We start from the raw sequence: 7,281 nt of genomic DNA, 5'->3' as shown, positions 1-7,281 counted from the left end.
TGTGCCGCCGCCGCCGAGCCGAGCCGCCCGCCCGCCCGCGCCCGACGTGCCGAGCGTGGGCGTGGCTTGGCTTGGCTTGGCTTCGCCGCGCCACACCGCGGCTTGCCTGGGCCAAGTTTTGGCGCTCAGCCCAATAGCCAACATGTTAAAAGGGGGGTGCCCATGTCTGGAGTGTTCTACACACCACTCCACCACCTTTCCTGACTTGCGCTAAGCTTCTGCATCTTCGGGCTCCGGCGAGCAGGCCTCCGGAACTCCGTCCGTCGGCGTACCTGCACGGGTAGGCGGGCGATCAAGTTTTTGGGGAGCGCCCCTTCAGGTGCGACTGCTCCTTCCGCTCTTTGCTGACAAACGCCACTTCACCAACCGTCGCTGCCATGGTAGTGCAGACGAAGAGAACTCCGGGCACGGCTGCCGGCACCGACACTGAAAGTGGCTCTGGTGGAGCTCATACTGTGGGCACCGGTACTGAGTCCACCCAAGGGTATAAACCTACATCTTCTTTGATTAACCATTTGATTAGTACTATGCTACTTATTGTTCTGTTCAGTAGTATAGTAGAGAATGCTTATGTTGAGATGCTCATGTTCATGTTAGTATCTATTACATCGTTTTTATGGATTAAAGCATGTTGCAAAATGGCTAGATGTTCAACAAAGGCATCAACCGACACCCGCCCTTGAAAACATATCAAGCCGAAACGTTAGCATCTAAGTTACATTTCATCAAATAAAGATATAAGACGAACAAAATTGCAATGTAGTCGACTGCTCCAGTCCCGTTCCATGAGTGAAAACACGGCCCATGACATCATCACCAACAATATTCTTTATAGCTTCCTGAATCGCACCGCACTGATCACCGATGGCGACACCATCGGGGCCGACGGATCAATGGCCCGGCCGTGGCACGTCTGTACCGTGCAGCAGGTGGAGGACTTCAAGACGGTGTCGCGCATCCTACCGCTCTAGAGCTCCACCATCTTCCTCAGCATCGCCCTCGGCATGCAGACCAACTTCACCATCCTTCAGGCGCTTGCATGGACCGCGCCATCGGCCGTTTCACCATCCCCGCAGGATCCATGGTTGTCGGCTGCTTCATCACCATGGTCGTCTCCCTCGGCCTATTCGACAGCCTTCTCCTCCGACTCTAGCGGCTCGCCACCGGGCACGATCCAACGGCACTGTCCTCATGATCACGATCATCATGGCCGCATCCGCTGTCATCGAGCGCCGATGCATGGCCACCGTGCACGCGCACGGCGAGGGGAGCGACCCGGGTGGGTGTCACCGCTGTCGGCCATGTGGCTGCTATTAGAGATAGAGCCTTGTAACTTTTCCTTGTATGACACGGCTATGATCGTGTAGATAGATTTGGTTGTTAGTGCACGTGTGATATCTTGAGTATCCAATAGGTTTGTTAGAGGTAACTCAAGAATATCTAGCCATGCGGAATAACTTGTAATCTCTTGATATAATCTTGTTGAGCATTGACTCTATATAAACATGAAGCCGTGGTGAGCCAAGATAGGCAACCACGTTCCCACAAACTTTACATGGTATCAGAGCCACCTCTTCCCAAAATACATCTAGAAACACCTTCCCTTGCCATGGCGTCAACATCATCTGCGGCGTCCCTTTCCCTTGGTCCTCCCGTCGCTGAGAAACTTACTCGTGACAACTTTGTGCTTTGGAAAGCACAGTTCCTCCCTGCCATCCGCGGAGCCCAACTCACGGGTATCTTGGATGGCACTGCGGCGGCTCCTCCGAAGGTCGTCGAGATAGACAAGGACGGCAAGAAGCAGATCGTGGCCAATCCGGCATACGATACCTGGCTGGCAAAGGACCAGCAACTCCTTGGCCGTCTGCTGAACTCCCTCACCAAAGAAGTGTTGGGGCAGGTCGCCACTCTCACCACTGCGGCACAGGTTTGGGCGGTGCTCGAAGCAATGTTCTCGGCGCGCTCACGTTCGCGGGTTACAAATTTGCGACTTCAACTCGCCAACCTCAAGAAAGGATCCACCTCGATGGCCAACTATCTCGACAAGATGAAGACCATTGGAGATGAGATCGCCGCAACTGGTAAAGTCACTGATGAAGATGAGATGGTCGGTTACATCTTGAATGGTTTAGATTTCGATTACAAACCTATCGTATCTTCCATTCTTGGTCGCACTAACCCCATCATCATGAGTGATCTATATGCTCAATTGTTGTCCTATGAGACTCGCCTTGAGATCTTTAGAGAGGACAGTGGGCATTACCAGTCCTCTGTTAATGCTGCATCGCGAGGCCGTGGCGGTCGTGGACGCAATTCACGTGGTCGTGGACAAGTTGGTCGCTCTGGTGGTGGCCGGGGCAATGGAGGCATGCCCAAACGGCAATAACAGGGCAACCGCACCACCAAAGTTGAATGTCAGGTCTGCAAGAAGTACAACCACGAAGCTCTGGAGTGTTGGTACCACTTCGAAGAAGACTACCAGCCCTCAACTAAAGTCGCAGGTGCAGCGACTACAAGCTATGGAGTCGACACCAACTGGTACATGGACAGCAGCGCATCTGACAACATCATGAGCTCGTTGGATAATCTATTTGTCCGAGACAAATACAGTGCTGGAGATCAAGTTCATGTAGCAAATGGCACAGGTATGAAAATCAGTAATATTGGTCAGACAGTTTTACATACCCCTAGTGCTAAACTGCATCTCAAAAATATTCTCCATGTTCCTAGCGCTCACAAAAATCTCATTTCCGTTCATTGTCTTACCTCTGATAACAATGCCTTTCTTGAGTTTCATCCAAATTATTTTTTCATCAAGGATTAGGCCACGAAGAAAATTCTTCATCGAGGAAGATGTAAAGGGGGACTTTATCCTCTTGAGCACCAGCAGCATGGAGTCGTTGGAGTCAATAAACCATCTACAAGTAGATGGCATAGTCGTCTAGGGCATTCTGCTCTTCCCATTGTCGAGCGTGTTCTTAAAAACAATGATCTTTCTTTTTCTAGTGTTAATGCAGTTGAGTCGGTTTGTGATTCATGTCAGAAAGCCAAAAGTCATCAACTACCTTATGGCACATCAAGTAGTACTTCTACTTTTCCTCTTGAGCTAGTCTTCTCTGATGTTTGGGGACCAGCTCCTACTTCGGTTGGGCGTTATTCCTACTATGTGAGTTTCATTGATGATTTTAGCAAGTATACATGGGTCTACCTTCTCAAGAAAAAATCTGATGTTTTTCAGGTTTTTCATGATTTTCAAAACTTTGTTGAAAGAAAATTTAGTAGAAAGATCATCTCCATACAAAGTGACTGGGGTAGTGAGTATGAGAGGCTCAATTCCTTTTTCCAAAAAATAGGAATATCACACTGAGTGTCTTGCCCTCATGCCCATCAACAAAATGGCGCTGCAGAGAGAAAACATCGCCATATAGTTGAAGTAGGTCTTGCCCTTCTTGCCAATGCCTCTATGCCTCTTAAATTCTGGGATGAAGCTGTTCTCACAGCCACCTATTTAATTAATATTCTCCCTAGTAAAGTCATAGAATTTGACACTCCATCCGAGTGCCTTTTCAAGGAGAAACCAGACTATAAGTCCCTCAGGGTTTTTGGCTGTGCATGCTGGCCAAATTTACGACCATATAATACCAAGAAAGTTGCTTTTCGATCTATTCGTTGTGTTTTCCTTGGATATAGTGGTCGGCACAATGGCTTCAAATGTCTTGAACCATCCTCTGGAAGGGTTTATATTTCTAGAGATGTCGTCTATGATGAAGCTGTTTTCCCTTTCTCTAAACTTCATGAGAATGCCAGTGCACGTCTTCACAAAGAAATTCTTCTTCTTCCAGATCATCTTCTTCCTAGGGGTATGGACCGTACTGACCCTATTACTGCTAACACAAATGTGCCTAGTTGTGATGATAAAATGCAGGGACAATCAAGTGAAAATCTGGAAGAAAACGGTGTAATTTTTGCACCAAATCATGGTGCACAAGCAGCACAGAATAACGGGGGCTCTGGCACGGATTTTGGAGCTGATTCGCCTGCATCTCCCAGCGCCCGATCCCAGGAGGATTCGCCAGCGGTGTCATCTGGTCCGCCGTCCAGTGGAACGTCGCCGCGTGGGGGGCAAACGTGCCTGCCTCCGACAGCGTTGTCTCCTCGCGCGCGCGTGAGGACATTCCGCCCACCAAAGCTAATACGGCGGCATCCGGATCCCCTGCGCCACATGAGTCTACACCATCTCCTGCGGCCAGTCCGTCTCCGGATTCCTCTGTTGATGAAGAGTCTCCTCCATCCCTGCGTCCAAGAACACAGTTTCAAAGGGGCATTATCAAGCCCAAGAAGTATACCGATGGTACAATCAGGTATGGTCTTTTGTGTTCCACAGGAGAACCTCAAAATTTGCAAGAAGCTCTAGACGATCCGAAATGGAGGAAAGCCATGGAGGAAGAATATAATGCTCTTCTCAAAAATAATGCATGGCATCTTGTTTCGGCCAAGAAAGGTACTAACCTGATTGATTGCAAGTGGGTTTATAAAGTTAAAAGGAAGGCAGATGGAACTATTGACATATACAAGGCCAGACTAGTAGCAAAAGGATTTAAACAAAGGTATGGAATTGATTATGAGGATACCTTTAGTCCTGTTGTTAAAATTGCTATGGTTAGATTGGTTCTGTCTATAGCTGTTGCTAGAGGTTGGTGTCTACGATAGTTAGATGTACAGAATGTGTTTCTTCATGGTATTCTGGAAGAGGAGGTTTATATGAAACAACCACCTGGTTTTGAAAGCAATGATGCACCCTTCCTGGTGTGTAAATTGGATAAAGCTACTTATGGGCTTAAGCAGGCGCCTAGAGCATGGATCTAAAGAAAGATTTTGCTCTTAAGGACTTGGGTGATCTACATTACTTTCTAGGCATTGAAGTCAGAAGGGATAAAAAAGGCCTTGTGTTATCTCAAGAAAAGTATGCTAAGGACATTCTTTCTCGTGTAGGCATGACAAAGTGCAAAGCTATGGTAACTCCATTGTCTAGTACTGAGAAACTCTCAAGGATAAAAGGAGAAGCACTTGGACTTGAGGACAGTACAAGGTATAGGAGTATAGTAGGTGCTTTGCAATATCTCACTTTGACACGACCAGATCTTGCCTACTCGGTAAATAAAGTTTGTCAATTCCTTCATGTGCCAACGACAGTTCATTGGACATTAGTTAAAAGGATCCTAAGATATATACAGTTGACAAGTGGAATCGGGATAAGAATTGGCAAAACCAGTTCTACGCTTCTAAGTGCTTTTTCGGATGCTGATTGGGCTGGAGATGTTGATGATAGACGCTCTACTGGAGGATTTGCAATATTCTTTGGGTCTAATCTTATCTCTTGGAGTGCTCGAAAACAACCAACAGTGTCTAGATCAAGTACTGAGGCAGAATACAAATCTATGGCCAATGCTACAGCTGAATTAATCTGGTTTCAATCACTTTTGGGAGAACTCGAAGTACCTGTCACTCAGGTTCCTTGTTTATGGTGTGACAATCTCGGTGTAACATATCTTGCAGCCAATCCTGTGTTTCATGCTAGAGCAAAACACATAGAGATTGATTTCCATTTTGTCCGAGAACGAGTTACAAATGGACAGTTACAGATTCAGTTTGTATCATCCAAAGATCAGTTAGCGGATGGCTTCACCAAAGCTTTGCCTACCCAACAGTTTGAAGATTTCAAGCGCAATCTAAATCTTGAGTATCACCACAGTTTAGATTGAGGGAGGGTATTAGAGATAGAGCCTTGTAACCTTTCCTTGTATGACACGGCTATGATCGTGTAGATAGATTTGGTTGTTAGTGCACGTGTGATATCTTGAGTATCCTATAGGTTTGTTAGAGGTAACTCAAGAATATCTAGCCATGCGCAACAACTTGTAATCTCTTGATGTAATCTTGTTGAGCATTGACTCTATATAAATATGAAGCCGTGGTGAGCCAAGATAGGCAACCACATTCCCACAAACTTTACAGCTGCTCCTGCCGTTCGCTCTATGCGGAGCCGGCAAGGCTCTTCACTTCCCGGCCAGGTGACTCCTGTACTACCAGGAGTTTCCCCGTCGCTGAAGAACACCGCGGCGGGCATGGTCGCCATGATCGTCGCGCTCAGGTTCTACCTGAGCACGGCCCTCATTGGCATCGTCTGGTGCGCCACGGCGTGGCTGCCGGACAACATGAACGCGTCTAGGATGGAGAACCTCTACTGGCTGCTGGCCGTGCTGTTGGCCGTCAACTTCGGATACTACATATTGTGTGCCAGATTGTACAAGTACCAGAATGTTGGCAAGTAGCTGGAGATGTCAAGATCAGGATCGGCCAGGAGGCATCACTCCTAGCATTCTGGCCACAGTGACTTGTTGATCTATGCAGTGTGCTAAAGCTGTGAAATAAGATACAACAATTGCAAGTGGGAGATGAGTTTGATGTCAATTACATTGTTGGTGATTTAGTAAATTGTTGGGTATAAAAGTTACTGGCTTATGAAAAACTATTATCACTCAACAAAAATGTTAGGGAAAGAGAACAAGGTAAATAGAAGACAGGGGAACTGATGGAGATCGCGTAAGGTGAAAGATCGAGCTTCCACTGTCATTCGCCGGTGTGAGCAGCAAGCAAGCCAGAATATCACTCCATATCCAGCGACAGCAACTTATTAATAATGACTATTAATTCAGACTGATGCAAGACCTAATGACAACCAAGGATATTTCAGACCACGGACATAGAGGCTCCAAATTTCCAAACGTCACAAACCACACACGAGTCCACGACAGGTAGAAATGTTGCATCTAACAAGTTACAGTTGAAAGCTATGCGACAAACAAAACTGCAATGTAAGTCAATTAATTAGTCCAGTCCCTTTCCATCAGTAAAAACACGGGGCCATGATAGACATCACCCATGATTATTCATCGTAGCTTCCTGAACCACGCTGCACTGATCACCGACGGCGACATCATCGCCGTGGACGGGTCGGTGGCCCGGCCGTGGCGCGTCTGCACGGTGCAGCAGGTGGCCGGGACATCGAGACACGGTGTTCCGCATCCTGCCACACCCTGGAGCGCGGCCACATCTTACTCGGCGTCCTACTTGAGCACGACGCTCTTTGGCATCGCCCGGCGTGTCACGGCATGGCTGCAGGACAAGATGAACGCATCCAAGTTGGAGAACCTCTGCTGGCTGCTCGCACCTTGCTGTCGGCCGTCAACTTCGGGTACTACACGCTGTGTGCGAGGTTGT

General features: G+C 47.7%; 1 non-coding gene and 1 pseudogene across 1 annotated transcript; both read left to right on the top strand.

Moving 5' to 3' along the window:
- Window positions 1-785: 785 nt before the first annotated feature.
- On the top strand, window positions 786-6,439 carry LOC120667777 (annotated as a pseudogene).
- Window positions 2,088-2,225, top strand: LOC120668253. The gene has a single exon (XR_005672350.1). It is a non-coding gene; the product is annotated as a small nucleolar RNA Z247 (small nucleolar RNA).
- Window positions 6,440-7,281: the final 842 nt, after the last annotated feature.

This window comes from Panicum virgatum, chromosome 3N, assembly GCF_016808335.1.
Source record: "Panicum virgatum strain AP13 chromosome 3N, P.virgatum_v5, whole genome shotgun sequence".
Lineage (NCBI taxonomy): Eukaryota > Viridiplantae > Streptophyta > Magnoliopsida > Poales > Poaceae > Panicum > Panicum virgatum.
This window is presented reverse-complemented; position numbering and strand designations above follow the sequence as displayed.